The 22,768-nt window shown below is 40.7% G+C and overlaps 1 protein-coding gene across 1 annotated transcript in view; it reads left to right on the top strand.

Moving 5' to 3' along the window:
• The window catches only part of ALK (ALK receptor tyrosine kinase), a gene marked incomplete at both ends in the record, with an annotated part of 285,765 nt that overhangs the window by 483 nt on the left and 262,514 nt on the right, over window positions 1-22,768 (top strand). The window lies entirely within an intron of this gene.

The raw sequence follows: 22,768 nt of genomic DNA, 5'->3' as shown, positions 1-22,768 counted from the left end.
AAGTGATTTCCAAGGTGATGCGCAGGCAGACCTCAGCGAACAGAAACATTTCTACAGCTGAGATTGACCATCAAACGTGCAGTAATACTATTTGGCATTACTATCAATATTATTACTCTTCTATAAGCATAGAACGTAATGGGTGACAGGGAGACATGGAAGAAAAAGGTTTTCTGGTGAGTTTCATGTAGCTGTGTCCTAATGCCTGGCCAAAGGGGCATTCCGTATGACATGGCATCATGGTGAGCAATGAAACTGGGGGAGCTGGCTGAGGGGGCTGCTGTTGCCTGGGGACTGTTGTGCATCACTTGATTTGTTTATTCTTTGTTACTTTTTTTTTTTTTTTTTTTAATTATTTCCTTTTCCCATTCTTATTAAACCATAGTTATCTCAACCTATAAGTTCCTGCACTTTCCAGTTTTCTCCCCTATCCCACTGTGGGGGAGTGAGTGAATGGCTGGTGTTCAGCTGTCTGCCGGGTTAAACCATAACAAGCTCGAACTGAGTTAATTTCTACCCCTTTTAAAACCATAGAGGATATTCAAACACTGTCTCAGCTACAGTATGACAAGAAGTTGTTTATCTGTGAAGGCTTGTGTATCACTGACACCTCTCTGAAAAGAAACCCTGGCATAGATTTTTGATTCCAGGATTTGCAGTCAGGATATGGGGCAGTTCCATTACATCAAGCGAAATCTCTAATTTGGGCCAATGATCAAGGAGGATTTCCATTCTGTGCATGCATTGCACCTTCAACGCAAGCTCTGATTCAGGCTGTCCCAATAAAAGATTGTAATACCTAGAGGTCTGCAGGACCAAATAATTTGTCACAGTGAGTTAAGTAGCTTTTATGAAGCTGTGTAGAAGTCAATGGTGTGTCCCCGAGTAGCTGCCTACTTAATGGTCCACAGAGTAAACAGAAGTAAACTCACAAGAGGTGAGACAATTCAGTGCTGGGCTATGAATACAAAGTTGGAACAACTGATTTTTGATACTCAGCTGAGAAGATCCATCAGCAATTTGAATAACTGCAAATTGAACCCATCTCATTCTTTATTCCCTGAAGCAAAAATCAAAGCAGGCTGTTAGAGCAGGCTCTATGTGAACCAGTCTTATACTTCAGACAAAAAGTGACATGCCTGGGTTAGCTCTTTCTGTGCTCATTTTGGCAGAGTAAGGCAGAGGTGTCACCTGCCATAAGTTGTCTGGGTGAGGCCAATGCTCCCTACCTTCAGTAGATCTTGCCTTGCTATGGTACGGTAAACAATAATAATAAAAAAAATAGACACCAAAACTCGCCTGCTGTTTTTTCTCTTTGGGGAATTTATTGTGAGTAGCAGTCATTTTGCTTCAAAGATCTCCATCTCTGGTGGTGAAAATAGAGCCTTAGCTTTCAATGCCACCGCAACCCTAGTGCTTTTAGCAATAAGGGAGCTGGAGGGCATACATTCGTCTTTTTTGAGGAAAAAGGTGTGATTTTTATTTTTTATTTTTTTAGCTTGGGTGAAGGGTATCCTTATCAACTAACAGGTGCTGTGGTCTTGTAACAACACAGATGGAGCTTTAACCAAAGTTCATCAGTAACCCCCCAGGCTCTGGTGATTGTCTTCACTGTTGGGAAGAAATGCATGTTTTTGCTGAGAGATAACAGAGGTTACCTATACCACTGTAAAACCATGTTGCAGACAAGGCTGTGCTGTTTCTACTGCAATACAGTCATGCAAAGGCAGTCATAGGAGATGCAGGAACAGGAGGAGCAGAAGGAATATGGACTGCATCTACCTACTTCACAGCAATTACTTCTCCTAGCAGCTGTTCATTATTTCCTGCAGAAGTCATAGTTTCCTGCAGAATTCTGCACCAAGACTAAAACACAAAAGTTGTGGCACTGTCAGATTGTCTGACACCTGGTTAGCAACAAAACCTTTGTGTATTTATACTATTGTATGACTTTGCACTAGATTTGTAGCATGGGGGTATTGAAGACTGAAAATCCATTCTTTCTGCTTTGTGAAGGTGCTGCTTACGTGAACACCATGTGTCACTGCCATAGTTAAATTTGTGCCATATAGATAGCCCCGCTGACAACAGAATATGCTGACACAGTGGTAACAGCATGAACAGCATCCACTAGCCCATAAGTGTGCAGATTCCAGTAATTATTAACGCTATTGCAGCTAATTTGTATAGGACTTAACTAAAGCCTTTCCTAAGGCAACTGAGCCTTTCCTTCATTGCTTAAGCTAATTGGAAATGGATTTCAAACAACACAATCCTCCCATCAATAACATAAAGAGGCTTTACTTACGCTGACATACTTAGCGCTCTCTCTCTCTCTATTACAGAGGATTGCAGTATTTCTTAGGGGAAAAAAAAAAAAAAGCAATTACCTTGTTTATTTTTTTTTTTCACAAAATTATCCTCCATGTGAATGGAGATTGAAATATAATTTAGGATGAGAAAAAAACTCAAGAAGCTGAATTCCCCTTGAGTTTAGGGTTACAAAAGAGTCCTGTAAATAATACTTTATTCTCTTTAACTGTTACTGTCTCTGATACTTGCTCAGAGATATTTAACTGGAGTGAACCCATTCCTATTCTAATGGCATTTCTGCACAAAGCATAAAGCAATTTGTCTCAGTGTGTTACTGAACGATTAGCAAAAGACTCTTACTGGAGTGCTGTTGTTTAATAGACAAAGTTCACAGGAATTTCTACAATGCTCTCCTGCAAATACTCTCAATGCCAGATTTCTCTTGCACACTTATCCTCATGTAATGCAGCATCCTGCAAGAAAAAGCTTCCTTTTGCAGGAGCTGTGGTCCCCAGCCCATCTACCACTTCTGTGTCAGGTTGGCCTTTTCAAAATTAGGTAAGAGAGAGTTTTCCTCTCTTGGAAATGCTTATTGAACTAATATTGGTTTCTCTTTCTTCCCACAGTGCTTCTCTGGAGCAAAAATCAAATTAATGCACAGGAAGGGAGGTGTCCTGGTTTTGGCTAGGATAGAATTAGTTTTCCTCCTAGTAGCTGGTATGGTGCTGTGTTTTGGATTTAGGTTGAGAATAATGTTGATAACACCCTGATGGTTTAGTTGTTGCAGAGCAGTGCTTACACCAAGCCAAGGATTTTTCAGCCTCTTGCTCCATCCTGCCAGCGGGCAGGCTGGGGGTGCAGCAGGAGCTGGGAGAGGACAGACCCAGGACAGCTGCCCCAAACTGGCCAAAGGGGTATTCCATACCATCTGGCATCGTGCTAAGCAATATATAGGGGTGGCTGGCCAGGGTGGGGGGTGCCGGCTGCTTGGGGATAGGCTGGAGATCAGTCAGCGGGTGGTGAGCAATTGCATTGTGCATCACTTGTTTGTACACAATTACTGGTAATGATATTTTCCTTCTTATTATTATTTTCCTTTATTTTCTGTCCTAATAAACGGTCTTTATCTCAACCCACAAGCCTTCTCTTTTTTTTTTCAGTTCTCCCCACCATCCCACAGAGTGGGGGGGCAGGAGGGTGAGCGAGCGGCTGTGTGGTGCTTAGCTGCCTGCTGGGTTAAAGCACAACTGGGGGGTGAGCTCAGAGAGGGTCACAGTGCTGCAGATGTCCCAATAGCTGGGTGAGCCTCCCAGCTATTACATTGCCGGTGACTTTCCTGTCATTGTCTTTGGTTTTGATTGGAAATTCTGTCCTACCTCCAAGGAAAACTTTCCAAAATCAGTTTAATCAAAATCAGTATGTTCCCATGGGAAACCAATCTGCTAGCAAACCTTTTTGTCAGAAGGGTCCTGGCCAGTTTTTGTTTTGGTCTTACGGGATTTGCTTTCTGATGTCAACCCACAGTAGGCCTTTGGTTGAGTAGGCTCTGGACAGGCTCTTGAGCTTTCTTCAATAAAAATCCTAAACATTCCTATACTGAAACTGTCAGCTAAAGGACTCAGCACTGACTGTCCCTTGTGTGACTCATCCCACAGGTAGTGGGATGTTGGAAAGGCATCAGCTTGGGTTAGTCCAGGCGAAATGCTCTGCACTTGCAAGGTCTCCATAGCGATCTAGAGCCCTGGTAGCCTAGCCCTGCACAGGTGCTTGTGTTCTTTCATGTTAACATCACAGGTAACCAAATGACTTACTGCAGGAAACCTAGGCCACAAGTGTTACTAAATGTTTCTTCTTAGTTTACTTGGGAAGCTTAATAAGCTAAAATGGCCATAAAATAACTCTCCTTGAGAGCTAATTGCTACTTACTTATGCAAATGTGGGAAGTGTATGTTAAAAGGGGCATACAGTGATGAAAATGAGTCATTCCTCCCTGTAAAGGTCAAAGTACTTTCATTCATGAAATAGATTTAACAATCCAATTACATTTTATTTTATTTTTTTAAATAGCAGTGTATAACTCTTCATCCTCCAGCTAGGGGAAATATTACTTCTGCACTGTGGTCTTCATCTAAAATCATATTAACTTGCCACACATACTCTCCCTGAAACTGTCTACATGCACTACATACCACTGCTATTATAATGCTGAGGCAATTAGGCTTTTCATCTTTAGGGTAGTGCTACCACACACCTGAACTTATTTGCAGGAGGAACCCTTTACCTAAGATTAGAAAGAACTTCAGACTAGATGAAAATGTGTTTCTGAAAGTGGACATTTTGAAAATGAAAACCGGAGCTCCAAGCTGAAATCAGACTGTAGGAAAGTCCCCAGATTTTTTTCCACTTGTTTCAGAGCTTTTGAGCAAGTTTTTCTATTCCTCCCCCTTCCCCCCCCCCCTTTTTTTTTCTGCCTCTGAAGAACAAAGTTTGGAATTGTGCAATACAGAGCAGAAAAATGTGAAAGACTTCGGTCTTCTGAAAGCTTTCTGCTGTCTGTTTTTCTCTCCTCCTTGCCTGTATTTGAGGTGAGGTCTGATCTTCCTCTTCTGATAAGTTGGAGGCAAAATTCAGTGATTCAATCTGAATCATTGCAATGGGGCTTCTGAAACACTTATATTTTAGTGCAAATCATTTTCTTTTCTGCCGGGGATTTGTGCTTTGCCTAGGCTCGTAGGCCAGCTTTACTGGTGCAGGTTCAAGGCAGGCTGGATTTGCACTTGAGTTTACTCCAGACATGAATTAATGCAAACTGAGGCTTTCTTTTTCTACCCTTAGGTAGTCACAAGGCACCAGAGTACTGCGTGACAGTTACCAAATCATAGTGAACCCTAAGCATGCTTAGGAGCATCTGTCCCAGTCTTTGCTGCCCTAAATTTCAGGTCTGTGGCACTTCCCTTCAGAACAGCAGTCTCTGGTGCTCTCCAGAAACATGGACTTGGTCCATCCAAGGTGAAGCAGAGCCATGTGGTTTTGCTGCTCTTTGATGGGAGTCAGGATTACAGCACTGTGTTTTTATGATTTCCATTTTTCTTTTCCTGCAAATATCATTTACGTTTAGGCACGGCTCATTGTTTTTAGAAAAGTTCTTATTCACAAGTTTATCCAGTAAAAGATCAGTAAGTGAACACCAAAAGGGACACAAGTATCTGTTTATTATGTTAATTGTTTTACGTGGATGAAAATTTATAGTAGATTTTTAACAGATATTTTCTCCAATCTTGCTGTGTTTTTATTTCCCCATTCTTAAAAACAGGGAATTAATACCTACAGCAAAGGAGTGCACTAGCAAACTTTAGTGCTTTATTATATAAATGCAGGAGCATACTTCAAAATCAGAGGTGGTTTTGCACTGTCTGACGATTGTATTCAGACATAATCTCATCATTTCATTCACTGCGCATCTCACACAAACACTATATGATAGGAAATGTAATCTGTGTTTGTGATAATGTTTGTGAATTAGTCAAAAAAAAGTAGAGAAAGTGAGGGAAGATTAGCAGCATTTAGCATTTTTAAATTTTACAATTTATTTAATTGAGCCCTGTCATAGTAAAGAAAATATCACCTTTTCACTATATTATTGCTAACTCATTTGGGGTGGTGCTGTTTTGGGAATCCAACTTCAAATTTTCTTCGCAAGCAGCAGCAAATACAGTGCTGTACCTGGACATCTCATTTTTTTAAATATCTGATAAAAGTAACCACTTGGGTTACCCGGACACTGAAGCCCTGAGACTAGGGGACATCTAGTTTTTGTCACAAGTGACATACCTAATGGCAATCAACAATCTAAGTTGCTTGCTTTTCTTACCTCTTTCTTTCCTCCAACCATAGCATCTGTTTCCTGATGAGCTGCTCAATGTGGCTGCCAGGACCACAGTGCTAATTCAAGAAAGGTCCGTTATGAAATGTGCTATATTTCTCTTGCTCTTCAAATTCAGAAAAATTTGGTTGGAGAAAAATGTCATGGAGGTATAAATGCAGATTTGATAAGCCTGACCTTTCTTTTTCTTCTGAACAATGAATGTCAGAAAGCTTAAAATGGCAAGCTGAAATGGCTGGAAGTTATTTATGTGTTTAAATATTTAGGCAAGAAACACATTTTGAGACTGAAGTCTAGTTTACATGAGCTTGTGATTTATGACTGAAGCAGCCAAGTAACTTCATGGTTGTCACTACCCTGCATGAGCATGGCTACTCAGCAATGCACTGTGACAGCACAGATAGGACTTATATATCTCTGCTTTCTGGAGCTATAAACTATGTCAGTCATAGTAAAGGAGAATCATCTGCACTTGTTGGTCCTATAGGATCTGTGATGTGGTTGAATTGTTCTGGCTGTAGCCAAGAGAAAGAGCTGGTGGCCTGCTGCAAATGAAGTCCAGGCTATTTTCTAACAATAGGCATTCTAAAGAAAATGGTGAACTATTGTACAAAGATTCAATCAAGCATGGAAAAATAGGTACTGAATGCAAAGTGATCACTGTGGTGTGAAAATAGCATATTGGTTAACATTTTGCATTTCTTTTTCCTCTTGCCCAAGAACTTCAGTGTTTTACAAAGAGTGGTCGCAGCAATCAAATTCTGCTTTAACTTCCAACTCAGTTGTCTTGCAATATTGGGTCTTCCATCGGTGAATGTGGCACAGAGTGAGTGGGAAGGAGGAGGGAATCACATGAGGAGGCAGAATCAGAAGAAGGGTTGTATATCGACACTTCTGCCATTGACATGCCGTGCGACGTGAAATACTTCTTGTGGCTGGTACCTCCTTTGCACAACAGGGGTAGTTTTGACTGCTTTTGGACTCCGTTGGTGGAAGATGCTATTTTTTGGCAGACCACTATTACTTTTACTTTCTAAGAACCTCAATAAAGACATAAGATGCATTTTGAACTCTGGGATTTCTAAGGACAACACTAAAACAGCCTACCATGTAGATTTATTTTGATGTCTGCAGTGCTAATCATAGGACTGCTATTCCCTTGCTATCCTGGATAGCAAACTTACCAAACTTAAAAACGGCAACAGATTTGTTTGATTTTACAATAGACTGAATTTGTGGTTTTGTAAAAAAATTATGAGCAATGCCTTCACCTGTTAAAGCACCATCCTGTCTGAAAGCCAAGGGGTCAAATTTAGATTTGCTAGCATTTTGAGATTTTACTTTGTGTGGCTTTGGCCAGGGTTACTTGTAGCCCTACAAAACATGAGGAGGAATGGGTTGGGCTGTGGTTCCTCTTGTGGTGGCCAGCTGGGCTGGGGGATGTTTAATGCCTGCAGCTGAGCACCATCTCCTTGTGCGCTGAAGAGCTGCAGGTGCTGGTACAGCTGGCTGCCAGGTTGCTGAGGGGGCTGCATGTTGTCTGCTCTGAGAAGGGAGAACATCATGGAGATGGTGGGAGAAGGTCTGTTGTTTATGATTTTCTATTTAAGGTATCAGAAATTAACAGGAAATGTGGGGCTTGAGATTGTTTATAGCTTTAGTGGTCTGCCTATTTCTTCCTGGGTGACAGGAAAAATGGCAAAATCGAGGTACTGGGAAGGAACCTTTCATCTAGGCCTTTCTAGAAATGAGGGCTGTTTCCTCCATAAACTTGCCTCTAGCAGCTCTGCTGTTTGCTTTATAAATTTCAGAAGTCTGTAGGCGGCCATCCATTGCTCACATTGAGACAGGAGAATGACTTTTCCTGTCAGAACATATGTATGTGCTGGAGTGGTTGGACTCAAATTTGCCCTGTAGCAGCATGCTGTGAAGGAAGAGGTGCGGGGTCCTTCTGGAAGCTTCTCCCCTTCTTGCTGCCTCTCATATCTTATAACATTGTGTCTTGGAAGAAAGCTGTGACTCTGAGTTATGAGCTGGGTGAAGGGAGACGAGGTGGCTCTGTGTAAGATGGTGAGGTGAAGAACAGAGAACGCCTCACGAGTGTGGGGAAAAGAAGGGCCACTGCAGTAGTGGGGGTGGGAACATGGTTAGGCATAGCCACGTCTGGATTCTTGCAGCATGTATTTCTTGAAGTCTGTTAGGAAGAGGTACTATCAGTCTGTGTATGTACTCAGTGATGTGCACAAATAGACATTTAGGAACTTTTTTTTCCATGTCATGGACTTTCCAGCACTCTTACGTCATGGAGATTTCTAGCTCAGTTTTGAGAGCTTGTGTGGCTTCATGAATGTACTTGCTGTAGTGCCTGTAGCACAGAGCTGAACACCTCTGATTTCACCTGTCAGAAATTTCTGGTAATCTTCAAAGCTCTGCAACTTGCAGCAGACTTTTAATTTTGATATGTATGTTGGCATTTGCCTGCTGTTTCTACTGCCCCATTAGGTAACAGGCTATCAGCTGCATCAGAGCGTCTGGGCTTTTTACAGCTTCTTCCATCTTAGATTCTCAAAGTACTTTAAGCCTTGTCATCCTGGTGACAATACGAAGCATTATATCTGTTTTACAAAGAGATCACAGGAGACAGAAATGGAAAAAGCAGCGTTTGTTTATGTTAGACTGTAAGTGCTGAGAACAATTTTCCCATATAGAATACACTACATAGTGATGTCTTCCTCTGCTTCAGCCAAAAGGCCAAGAAAGATCAATAAATTAGAGTTGAGAGGCTTGATAACTTACTGGAAATACTGCAGCAATTATTGGCAAAGCTGCTTTGGAGCCCTGTCTGCTCCAAACTGTGTTCGCAATGTTTTTCTTTCAAGGAAATCGTTTTTGGTGGTGCCTTCTTTTTTTTTTTTTTTTTTTTTTTTTTTTTTTTTTTTTGTCATGTTCCATACTTACTACATTTCAGTTTACATTTTATTTTTGCAAACACCTGTGATCTGCTGAGCCTCTACCTGTTTTCAGAAATTGCCGTGTGGCCTTCCCGTTTGTAGGACAGCGTGTTACCATTAGAGGACATGATGCAGTGGTTCTTTGTGGAGGACATTTCATTATTGGTGCTAATTAAACTTGAAACTAATGAGAAGGGATTACTTTTCAAAGCTGGAGAGGAGGCCAGAGTAGTTGTTAGAGGTTAATTATTCTGTTAAAAGACTAGGTTTAAGTAAAAATTCAGTTTATCAACTTTTTTTTTCACTGTGCCAATGGCATGTTTGAAGAGGATTCAGAACGTAATTGTTGCACTGACCTCATCTAGTTCTCAATCAGTAAACTCCTTCCATCTGCAAAAGGTTAACAAAATCTTTAAGAGAAGGAAATTTGTGGCCTTATCTATGTGTAGGCGATTCAGATGAGGTCTCACTGCAAGTATTTCCTATTACCCTTCTTCATGAGTTCCTTGGAGTGCTTTTTATATTTGAAAAATGTAGTATTCCCTAAAGCTTCAAAGTTTAATGGTTGTGTTGCAAAACAGGTGCCTTATGAAGATGGAAAGTGTAATCAGGGCTTGCTTGAGATTAGTATTCTGAGTAGCCAAGGAAGGGAGGAGGTGGGACTCACTTTACACAGGAGCGAAGGGCTCTTGCTGGCAAGCACTATGGCTTTTTAGTGGGGTGAGGGTGCACACCAGTTTGTTTCAGTCTTTGACAGCTCTCCTGCTGTAATCTTCTTTCTCCTCACAGCACTTTGGAGAGATGAAAAATGGCCTCAGGCTGTTGCAATATTTTACGACAGGAAGGGAAAGGGGGCACTGGGTTGTTGATATTGTGATTGCAGAAAGCTGAATAAACTGTTTGTGGGCAGGGAGGAGATCAGTGTTCATTAGCTGCAAGCGTTAGGGCAGCCTTTGTGCTCCATTAACCAGCCGCCTGGTGCCTTCTCTCAGAGGACCTGCTGTGCAGATGGGGAGTTATATTAACAGGGGGACTGTAAAGGCAAATGACTATTTTTGAAGATGATCAAGATGCTGTGTGCACTGCAATGGCCCAAATAGGTGGTGGGAGATTGTGGTTTACAGAAGCCCTTCAGTGTTAGGATGGTTTGCCTACTAATTGCCGATTACAACCAGAGGTACAGCAGGGTGTCTTAAAAGGGTAGCATTTGCTAGTCCTGAGCTCAATGAGAGTAGCATCTTCCATCTGTGTGGTGGTATCAAGTCCACAGATATTCCTCTGAGTATCCATTTGTGCCCCTGGATTGTGTCAAGGCCAACTCACTGGATTTTGGATAACATTCGAAGTGCTCAGTCTCCTTTGTTGTTATAGTTTTAAATCACATGAAGGTTGATGAAAAGCCCAGTGTTTCCTTCTCTGCTTTGCCAGCCTTACTGCCCTTTATCTCCTGAAACAAGGCAGCATTAAATTTTAAGATCTGATTCAATAACACTTTATGGATAATTATAACTGATACTTCAGCAGCCAGTCTGTATGGGGACTTAATGCATTGGGGTGTAATACTTTTTTTTTTAATGTCAATTGTAAAGCAGTATCAACTAGAAGAGGAAAAAAATATCAATGAAGTAGCTGCCTCTGCTTCTCTGCAGGGTGTTCATATGCTTGCCCCTTAATGTTGCTAGCACAGTGGGATTTTGCTGGTGAAAAGATTTTGTTTACAGAATCTATTTATGCAACTGCAGAGTTCTGACGAGTGAATGAATGAGCTGCAGTAATCCTGTGCTGGGAAAGGGAGTACATTAGTGGATAGTCCCTGGAGAGCAATTGATCCTTTTAATAATAAGTATTCGAATTCAAATTTTTGGAGATGCTATTTAGAGAAGAGCTGCACAGCTTCCTCTGAGGCTTATCGCACTAATGGGAGTTCTTAAGTCGGTGAAACTTCTTTAGTTACCCCATTTTCAAGAGTTATTATTTTCAGAAGTTTCCTTGATCTCATCAGGACATAGCTGTATGTATATATGTTGTGACTGTTTATGGAGATAGTCCCAGAACCAAACTGAAGCTCAGGTTGAGCAGGAAAAAGCTCTGATACTTTCCAAGTCCTAAAATGACATGTCCAGTTACGTTATGTAAATCACAATATGCAAGAGAGGAAACTTTTGGTGGTTTCCATACAGGGTCAATGCAGGAAGTTCTCCTGTTGGCACTGAAGAATTTACCCAAGGGACCCAGTGCTGGGTTCTTGCTCAGCTGAACCTTGTGATATCAGTTAATGCATTGTTAACTCTGTGTGCTACACTTTATAGTTGCCTCTCTTTTTTTCTTTTGCCTTGCTCCTCCTAACATTGTGTAAGGAAATCTACCTCCCTGTTAAGTTCAAATAAGATGCTGTCTGCTTTTGTCCATTTTTTACCTTTTTGATGCTGGGGGGGGGGGGGGGGGGGGGGGGGGGGGAGAAGGGAATTCTGAAGTGCTTTGGGAGCTACATGGAGGCCTTTCTTTGACATGGCTAAATATGTGAGTAATGGGGTGCTTAGAAACAATTTTAATGTGTGATGGATGCTCAACAATAAGGAATCACAAATTGTGAGCAGCAGAGCTTAGAGAGAACTGCTCAACAAGATTAATGGGAAAGGAAACCTTTAGTATAATGAAAGACACGGTTCAGGTTTGAAAACAGAAAATGACACACTAGATCGAGTCTTAAGGAGTTGGACGGTTGGGTTTCCTCTGCAAGTGGTAAAATGCTTTTGTAGAGTCCTTTTCTAAGTAACAGAAGAGCTGTGAGACAAATAGTAATTCCCACTTCACCTGCAGCTGCCTACAGTTGTACATTGATGGCTCAGCTTATTTACAGGCTACGTGTCAGTGATGTTGAAGGAAACCTAGATGGTTCTTTGTTATAAGAAATACAGGTAAATAAGGAAAAACAGGGTGAGACAAAAAATAGAATGTAGCTGGGGCTGAGCACTCAAGGGTTTATTTTTTATTTTTATTTTTTTTTTTACAACCAAAATACAAGTCTTTTAAGTATCTCATTGAGCCCTTGGTGTAAGACTGGAGTCAAGGAGATCCTCCTTGGATCTTATCTAGCCAGATTTTCCTGTAGGGGCACAAGCTTGTGATCTTAGACAAACCATGCAATTTAAAGGTACTTAAAAACCAGATCCCTTTAAATTTCTTAATATAAGTTTATAGATGTATTCTATTTCTAGTAGAAATATCATGTTTAAAAGAAAAAAAAGATCAATATTTTGATTCATGATGATAAAAACAAACCAGGTGAATGTGTAGCTCATTTTTTTCTTTCCAACTCACTGTAAGTTGCAAGCAGTTAGTAACTCCAAATATCATGCCGAAGGTTTGCCTGTGGAGCAGTTAGCAGCACGTTAATGGAGCTGGCTGCAGAACCATTGCTACGCCTGCAACTTTCCTTCCTTATCTCTGACAAGAATAGTAGTGTGTGGAAACAAAGCCAGCAAACACGTAAAATACATCTAAATATAGAGGACAGCAAGTAATAACTGAACCAGTACTCAGATGCAGAATGCCTTATCTCTATGTACGGTGTCTTGAAAGATGGCAATGCTGGTAAGCAAGCATTAAGAGGACTATGAAGCTAAGAATAAACAGAGCAGTGTTCTAAACAGTTCTTAGATACAGCCAGACTGGGCAGGAACCACTTTTCTTGCTCTTTGCTACCAGACCATCTGCTGTGAGAGTAGTCACAGCACACTGAGGTGTTTTTTGTGGCAGAAGGTTAGAAATTGCACTTCCTTTCAGACTGGCATTTTTCATTAGCCCTCAGTCTAGGATGGTAAGCAAAAGAATATATTGCTGCTCAGTTTAGTGACCAGAACCATTTTGTCTGTACTGTCATTACATGTGAGTGTGTGAGATGCTGAGAGCCCTTCTTGAAGTCTTGTGTTTTATGGAAAGGACTCTTGTGCATAAACTGTTGCTTTGCAGCGTGGATATTAGCAATTAAACGTATCTTGCTGTGACCGACTGTTAGACCTGTGGCATCCTCTGTCCAAGTTTTGAGTTGAATGAGGACAACAGAAGTATTGTCCCAGTAAGTGGAATGAAGGAGTAAGAGCATCCTAGTGCAAGCAAAGGGAGAAACCATCGGCTCTTCAGAGTGCACTGACAGGAGGAAAGGACTTCTCTGGTTTATTGTAGTATTCCTAAATAGAAAGTTCTGATAGTCACCTCTTAAAGACTTTACATACGCTGTCCATTAAGCATTATATATCTGAAGACCTAGTCTCAAGTATTTTTTGACCTTTGAAATTGTTCAGTTTGCACCAGGGTATTGTACAGCACAAACAGACCATTTGGATCTCCTAACTGAGAGTAAGCACCCTTCCCTTTTCCCAATGTGACTGTGCTACTGTTGTCATGCCTTCATGGTATGTTGATGGGATATTCCAAACCTCAAACTTAAAAGGCCAACAAATTTGCCCTTTATGCCTCATGAAAACGTTCTAAGTAACTGCTGATGTTATTTCCTTTTGTTACCTAACAGTGTGGAAATAAGTTTTTTTTAAAAATAAGGTAAAAGGATTGGAAGGGGGGGAGATGCTTTCAGAAGAGGAAAAAGTCAGCTAACTTGAGCTGTGTGTCTGAAAGGGGAACACTTTCTATTTGAGAAGAGACAGAATGCCTTGCTTCTGCCTCTGAAGTCTGTTCCGAGTATCTGTGATAGTCAAACCCATCTGCAAAGATTAAGAGAGAGATCTCATATCTTACCATGTCTTTTATCATTACTGTAATCCCTTTTCCAAGAAACATTTGGGGATTGCATTAGGGGGTCCAAATTAAAATGTCTGAGGAACGGAAAAGATGATAGAGGGTCAGAATAGATTATATTAAAGTCAAATCATCAGAGTTAATAGAAGGAAGAGCAGACAAAGTACCCCAAAAATAATGAAAGCTCATGCCGAAACTTATTTAAAAGGCACTTCCATTTTAGTTGTAATTTTTTATGTTAGTTCAGGCTTAGAACAATTCAGAAATATTTTTTCCAGGTCTCTAAATTGGTCCAACCCTTGCTTCTTTGAAATGCCTGCTTTATTCACAGTTCTTATTGCATAGCAAGATCTGTGTCTGATGGGTGCACTGTGAACCACTGTAGACAATATGAACTTGCTTTCTGCCTCAGGATTTTGATGCTGGTGCTCTAAGAAGAAATACTTTATATGGTGTTTTTTGAGCTGCTCTGGGCATGTTCCTATGCTAGTAACAAAAGCTTGGCTTTCAAGTTAGCTTTGAGAACATGGTTTTCTGTCTGAAGCCTGGCCACTTCTAAAGGTCACCGCTTCACTAAATGCTGTTTCCGGATCCTTAGAGACACTTTCATTATTCCACAATGATCACTGTGTGTCTTGGGGACAGAATCCTGCAAGGTCTGGAAGCCCTTCTCTTTTACCCTGGCAAAACACAGGTATCTCTTCCCTCTCTGTAGCATCCGTTATTGTTATGAAGAGTGATGAGATCATACACAGGAAATTTCATCTGTTCTTTTCAGTGCATGTCTAAAGACAGGGAGGGAACATGACTTTTGGAGATGAAGATCCACGAAGGCTCAGTTTTGCAAAATCACTTCTCCAAAAATCCTACTCTGGGTACAAAGTGCCAAGTTCAGCTCAAGTAATCCGAGTCTCACCTGCTTTAAATGTAGAGCCCAGTTGGATTTTATTTTCCGGGCAAAACCATTTGTCTCTCTTTAGTAGAAGTCTTTCTGTTAACACATTTTTCCTCTCTGAGAAAGCTATCTGTGATGTTACAGTTCTGTACCACCACAGGAATCCCTCCCCAAAATAGCCTCTTCTTCTAATGAGGCTGCTTGCCGTGGAAGTAATGCATCACTGTGACTGACAGTATCATGGCTTGGTTCTACCTGGATGAGGCTTCCTCCACAGGTCCCTTCACAAGTCCTTTTTTTTATATTGCTCTTCTGAACATACAACTCTTCTCTCAAAGGCACTCTGTAAAAGCAGTGTGGTGCCATTTCTCTGAGTAGCGTTACAACTGTGCCAAACGGACAGGAGGCTCACAGCAAGGTGATGAACTAGTGGCTTGTCAAACTTTTTGCTGGCTAAGTGGAAAATGAGTCGGGCAGCTTCACACCTGAAAGTGGAGAGAGGTGAGGGCAGTTTTGGTGTTTCAAAATCAGCCATTAACATCCATAAAGGGAAAAATTATTTGGTTTTTTGGACCCATATTCTGATTGTGAGGGACTCTTTTCTTCACCAGTTTTTATGTTTACTTGCATATTAATAAAATAATACATTGACTAATATATTAAAAAGCTAAGACTTCATTTGTTAATCATTTTCCTTGAACAGCAGTTTTTGATAGAGTGGATAGTTTGATCTATTTGAGGTCAAAACAGGTGAGACTGACGCCTTCTGGCTCAGATACAAAGCTGGAGTTACAAGGTGCCAAGCTCAGCTCTAGTAATGTGAGTCTCACGTGCTTTAAATGTACACTTGCTGTATTTCAGAGTGGTGGAAAGATACGGTGCTGTAAGCAGTTCTATAGTCTTTCATAATGCTAATTTTTCAGTGAAATGATGACTTCAGAGAATCTTGCAATCTTGCTGAGGTGGCAGGGAATTAGAGGTGAACTTGGCTCTCTAAAGTTGTTAAGCTGAAGAGGTGCTGTAACGTGTGTCATTGGGCATCATCTCTGACACTGCAGGGAAGATAAAACTGACCTACTGTGTTCATTAATCTTCAGATCTTTATCTTCGAACATTTCACTTTGTTCTTTTCCTCCCTTTTTCTGGGGTCCAGTATAACACTCCAGTTAGAGCTGGTAACTGGAGTGGTGGCACACATTTAAAGCCAGCAGTTTGCTTTGTGCTCCTGCTGGGTCGGTGCTTGGCAGGAGGTGACGGGGTCTGCAGGGCTGCAGTGCACCTGTGCCTTGGTGGCTGAGCGTCCCCGCTTCTCTTCAGTCTGAAATAAAACATCTGCTGAGAGGTGCATGGAGATCATGGATTTTCTGCCTACCAGGATGAGGTTGTAAAGTGCAAATATCTAGATGGTAAAGTTTGTTTCAGAAGCTGCAGATCTGTTTCCTGCCACACTTGCAACTTCAATGAGTTTGTTTGTAGTTCCAAACAGGATTTGACCAGGCTTTTTTGGGGCAGCTTGAAATGTGGTTTGTTTTCCCATGTGGCCTATAGATGTTCTTAAACTTGCCCTGTTTTTCTCTGAATGTCATCAGTCTGAACATTTCTGCTGCCTGGAATAATGTTGTCTTCGGATTTATGGTACTCTGCTTACCTGATTGCTCACCACGTATGTCTCCAGAATAAAGCACTGTGCAGAGCAGGGGACTCATTGGGAGGGTGACACACTTGTGACAAGATGAATCCCAAGTCATGCCCAAGTTCTCTAACTGCTTTAGGGCATGACTTGGGTATTTATTTGTTACAAGGGACTAGTATTTGGTTCAGTCATGGAGACAGCGGTTCACACCATCGACGTGAGCCTGCTGCTGTTGAATAGTTGTATGGCAATGCAACACAGCTGAGAACCGAGTTATAAAATGCAGGTTACTGGGTAGGTGTGACAGTCAGTGAGGGAGCACGAGGTGACACGGAGACAACTCAAATTAGTAAGCATCTGTTTGTGCTCTAATTGCATCTCTCCAGATATTTCTGTGATGTGCGCTGGAAGCCAAGCGGTCTGTAGACATAACTGTATTTTAGCGTTCAGCTTTCTGAACACTGCTGTGGTTTGTAGAGGAGAGAGGATTTAAGGACCTAAGCCACTTTATCTGTGCTGTCAGATAAACTCTAGTCACTCTGCAGTTACATTTCCTGTGTATGTATGTATTTCTTTTCACATTATGATCAGCAAAAGCTGTTTCTGGGAAGCCTGATTAAAAATGTGGTTTCTCCTAGAAAAGAAAAAGTGTTCAGTGCCAAAAATGGTCACAGAATTTTCATGAAAAGAATGAAATGAATTTTGAAGTTTGAGTTGCATGGAAGTAGGTAAAACTGACCCCAGGGCTTTCTACTGTTTGTAAAGTGGTTTATTTATTTATTTTGAACAGACATCTGCTAAAAGCATAAGCGACAAAGCATGTAGGAAACAAGCAGTGTCTTGTATTGGGATTAGCTTCAAGAAAGTGAGGAAGATTTTGTGACTTTGTCACAGAGGACTTTGTCAAATTTATACTTTTCTGTACATAAAAAATAACAACAAGCACACAAATTGGCAGTAAGAAATCACAACTACTATTTCTCGTCCTTTATGTTCTGTTGGTGTTTTTGGGAATGCACAGATGGGTTCCAGCTCTGCTGTAGACCTGTGCCTCCTAGGACCGGACCAGAGCATCAGCAGCACAGGCTGAGGAAGTACAAACTCTGCTGTCCTGCTCTGCTCTTCTGAGCTTGATTATGTTCTTTTACAGTGGTATAATTAACCATATAACTGCCCATATATATGTAAATAAAATAGAGAAAATCTCAGGAAAATCTTATTTTGAAGCTCTGGAATTGACATTTAGGACATTGTACAAAAGGTCATAGAGAAGAGTGGATTCCAGTGGTATCAGATGTTACCTTTTGTACTGCATGTGGCCAAAATCTTAGCAAATTGTGACTTTTTTGATAGGTCTGGTCTGGAAACTTATAGAGAAAAATGAATGTTGGAAGATATTCACCATTTTCTTTTGACATTCCGAGAAGTGTGGGAGACCTTTAGTATTAAACACTACTTTTTTTTTTTTTGGTTTCTACAGTCTAGCCCTCATCTGTAACCAACCCTCCTGTTTTTCTCCTCAGAAATTCTTTCAGATACGTCTACTTTTCACAGGAATAGAAAATCTTGGTTGTTAGTAGCAAAAAATAAGGCACGTTTTATCAACAACTTTATTGAAGTGTGTTGTATTCTAAGTGTCTCTAACACTTCAGCTCAATGCATACGATGAAAGCAATGGAGACTGCCTCTCCAGAGTCTTTCATCAATCATTTTAGATATTTTATGTGAAATCCAACTGGCTCTTCTATAATAATTAGGGGCAAGTAGCTTTGAATTGTCGTTTTGATAAATCTTGGAGTGTTGGCAGTGTTATGGGCAAAGGAACCAGGCATTCAAGCATTTCATCTGTCAATGTCATTATGGAATAACTTAAAAGATCATGTGGAGTGTCCTAGCTATTTGATAAATCTTATCTACACAAATGACTGGGTTTTGTATGGTTTCATAATCTACTGAACTCTATCCCTTATCCTTTGCTTTAAGAATAGCTGTTAGAACCAGGTGCTTGATAAGTCTGTGTATTGTTTTTCTGCAGCCTTTTGTTTTTATGTCAATGAATGACTTTTTACGGTGAATGTCATAGCAATGATTGACCTATATGGTATATGCACTATATTAATTTATAGTGATCAAAATTAATTTATCCCAGATGGATACATCATCACTCTTTTCCCTGTTTCTCTGTAGGATATAATACCAAAGGCAGGGAGAACACTTTTTTCACAGCAGGATCCCAAGCAAAAATTCAAAACTAGGTAAAGTCATGTTTGTTATATGTGTTACAAAGCAAAGTGCTGTTTCTAAGGTCCTATATAACTGTGTGGTTGGAGCCTATAGTGACGTAGTAGTGTGATCTTAGGACCTATTGTTTTGTTTTGTCACTTTCAGCATTGACTGTGCGTTGGTTTGAGCATGAATTAGAAGTTAAATACATAGCTTCATGTGCCCTAGTTTAAATGAAATGCAAACAATGATATTTGAAGTTAAAATAAGCTCCGGTGTTAAGAAAGGACAGTGACCATTATCTGCTTGCTCTAATTGAATTTCACAGTGGTTTTAAAAACTAGTTCCCACCAAAAATGTTACCTCTGGTGGAGGCAGTTTTTCAGTCACTACAAGAGTGTTTCAATTTCTTCTCTTGTTTAGGAGAGGCAGGTGAGGAGAGGAAGAGTAGAGAGAAGGTGATGGTGTCACTGGGCCCTGCGGTAGGGGTGGTAGGATGCCATGCATCCTGGGGTGCTGAGGGAGCTGGCTGGTGTAGATGCTGGGCCACTCCATCACATTTGAAAAGTGCTGGAAGTCAGGTTAAGTCCCTGGTGACTGGAAAAAGGGAAACATCACTCCCATTTTTAAAAAGGGTAGAAAGGAAGACCCAGGGAACTACAGACCAGTGAGCGTCACCACTGTGCCTGGCAAGATCACGGAAAAGATCCTCCTGGAAGCAATGTCAAGTCATGTGCATGACAAGAAATTGATCCACCAAGGGCAAGTCATGCCTGACCAGTCTGGTGGCCTTCTATGGTGGAGTAACTGCATCATAGTGCACAACTTTACATTTTAGGAGGAAGTTCCTCACTCAGAGGATGGTAAAGCACTGGACCAGGTTGTCCAGAGAAGCTGTGGATGCCCCATTCCCAGAAGGTGTTCAGAACCAGATTGGATGAGGTCCTGGGCAACCTGATCCAGTGGGTGGCATCCCTGCTCATGGCAGGCAGGTTGGAAATAGATGGTCTTTATGGTCGCTTCCAACCCAAGCCATTCTATGATTTAATGGTGCCTTGCTGTTAATTTATGCTGGACTATCATGCAAGTTCACTTCCTAGGCATAGGCTATATTTAGCAAAATGGGAGCAGAGTACTGAAAATTTCAATAAAAAAGTTCATGCAAAGGAAATCTACGTGAAAAGATCTTGACTCCTAGCTAAATTGGGTGTCAGATCATGAAATAGCCCATTATTTGAATTATTTTAGCTGTGTATAACCTTTACCAGACTTATTGACCATATGTCGCGTTTTTATGACTGCTTTTCAGTACTGAGGTCTGGAGATTAATGTCTTTATGAGGTATGTTGTCAACTCCCGTGACTTCTACAGGACCAGAGGACAGTGAACAACACAGGCATCCATGTAAGAAAGTTTGTGAGCAGATGTGATGGTATAGGGGTAACCTGCCAGGTGGGAAAGTGTTTCTGCCTTGATCTTTGTTTCTTTTCTGGTCTGTGGAGTTAGTAGAGGCAGTTCTTGTTAATAAGCTTCAGACTTACTGTGATTCTGTTTTATGGCCATGGTCTGTGCAGCTGAAGGTGGCACAGTTTTCTGGGTGCTGTCTTGCATCTGGCAGGTGAACTACATGATCCTTGTAGATCCCTTCCAACTGGCCTATTCTGTTCTGAAAGATCCTGACTGCTGAGCATTTCCAACATAACGCTGGTGTAGTAGGGTGAGGTGTGTTTTTTACCAAAGTTAAGGTTCTCTGGTGCTCTGAAAGCTGGACAAACATAGCACAATTATTTGTCCAGGTATGTACTGAGGATCTCCCTGAGGAAAAGAAAAAAATGTACATCAGTGTCATTTGTGAGGAGACTAAAGTTTAACATAGCCTCATCTTAAAGCAGTGTTAATATAGACACATTGGAATACATTTTTTTGCACTATTTCAGCTTGTTTATAACTGACAGCTTAGATTTGCACGACTCTGCATATTTGTCTTTGAAAATGAGGTTGCTTAGTTTGATAGGGAATGGAAAGTTTATGGAGTAACTTAGAGTAAATTGACTTACTACTTTGAATACAGGCAGTAGAAAAAAAGCTTGAAGTGAGAGAAATATGCTGAGGCACCAGCAGCAGTCTGACAACGCAAACCTAACTGATTCTCTTTTTTGTTTGCTGCTAGTGACTCTCAGGCAGGTGGGTGAGAATGTTAAAGGAATGTTAAGGATGTTAAAAAGAACTCCTGACACATGGACTGACAGGTACCCTTAGTGCTTGAGTGTGCAATGCAGTCCTGTGTCTTAAAATAGAGCCAGTTGCATGCATAATTAAGGAGACATAATTGCAATGCACTTATGTAAATTATCTTGTGCTTCTGTACTTCCTTTTTTTCCCCTTCAACTCCTTCAGGAAGGTCCCCTAGTCAAAGATTCAACTGATCAATGAGGAACATTAAAATAGCGTGTTTAGAGCAAGAAAAAAAGAGTTGTCTTTAGGAGAATTGGAACTTAGCATGAGAGAAGTATATGGCTCCAAAGTATATGGAGTTGGTGTTGGCAACCTTGCAGTTCATTACGTGAACAAAAATTAATTTTAGAAACCTTCATGTGAATGTAATGGTTCTGTCGTTCTCTCTATCTTATAATTCTGATAAGCAAATAGCATTTTTGTTAGCTGAAATCCTGCCTGCATAAGTTTTTCTTTCATTCAATGAGAATCTTTCTGGCAATATATGCTTGTGAATTTAACCTCATTTCTGTTTGTACTAATTATAAGTTTTATTGTATTTTTACATCCTTTGGGAGGAACACAAAGACATTATTCCATACATCATGGTTTTATGTCTCCCAGATGACTGTTCTGGCTGCATCTGGAGTATTGCTTTCAATAAACTATTCTTTCACTTCACATTGCTCATCTCTCCTTTTCTTTATCAATTGTACAAAACTCTGTCTATAGCTCTAACAAATTACTGTATTTCCAGATCTCTGGTGACTGCATGCAACAGATTTTAAAAATAACAGTCAAGAAGCTGGTGGATAAATTTCACTGTCTGGGATATTAGTAAAATGCTTGCATTGACCATTCATCAATACCAGTTTATGATTGATCAAATAGCACAAAACAATTTCAAAAGTTCTGAAGCACCTCAAGGTCTGAAAGCCAGGACTCATGTTGAGGAGCTGTAATGCAGATGGTGACATGACCAGCTCCTGCCTCTGAAATTTCATTCTTGCTTATATAAGACTGCTTTTGAAGAGTAAAAAGGAATTGGATCACTCTTAGAAGGGTCCAAAGACTGTGTGACCTGAGAGTGCAAGCTGTGGTTATGATGGTCCTGGCAAGCAAGCCTGTTAGACTTCTCACTCAGCCTAGTGTTAAATATTAAACACGCCATTTAGCACCTGTCAGAAGTCAATTGTTTATAGATATTCCTGACCTAGTCTGGATTTAAGCTGTTGTTTGTTTCCTGTCAATGAGTACTTTTCTGGAATGAGAGAAGAGTGCACACAGTATTTCTGTCCAACAAAAGAGAAACATGGTGACTGCGTCACCTCCCTGCAGAAATTCATCCACTTTCCATGAGGTTACAGTACAACACTGCAAGGAACTGGGAAGATAGCAAAGCAGAAAAAATAGTATAAAGCAGGAGATGCACTTCTGCTTTTTCTGTGCTACTTTTTATAATCAGAGCTCTGGAAAAAGTAAAACATAAGTAATATGTGAAGCTTGACCATTGATTTTGGTTTAACAGTATCCTACCACTTTCTAACTTAGGGACAGCTGAATTCAAGACAGTGATGGTTGGTTATACAGCAAATGCTGAAATAAATCTCTCTGCTCCTTCTGTGTGGCAGTGTCCTAAAATGCAGAGCTTGTGAAACTTAATGGATGCATTTGAGTAAGATATAAGGCATGGTGCAGTTGCGTAAAACTCTGAGGTGTGAAGAGCTCCTAGCAATTACTAAGTAAACTTATTCAGTGGTTCATTGACCTCGCTTTAGAGTTGCTTCTCTCTTTGGAACAGTTATTGTTGGTCTGTACATGCAACTGTTATTGAGTAGTGGGATTCAGGGAAGAATGTTTTCCCTTCAAAGCTGGCAATAAATTGAAATAATTGAACTGCA

Source organism: Netta rufina (assembly GCF_964035555.1).
Source record: "Netta rufina genome assembly, chromosome: 3".
Lineage (NCBI taxonomy): Eukaryota > Metazoa > Chordata > Aves > Anseriformes > Anatidae > Netta > Netta rufina.
This window is presented reverse-complemented; position numbering and strand designations above follow the sequence as displayed.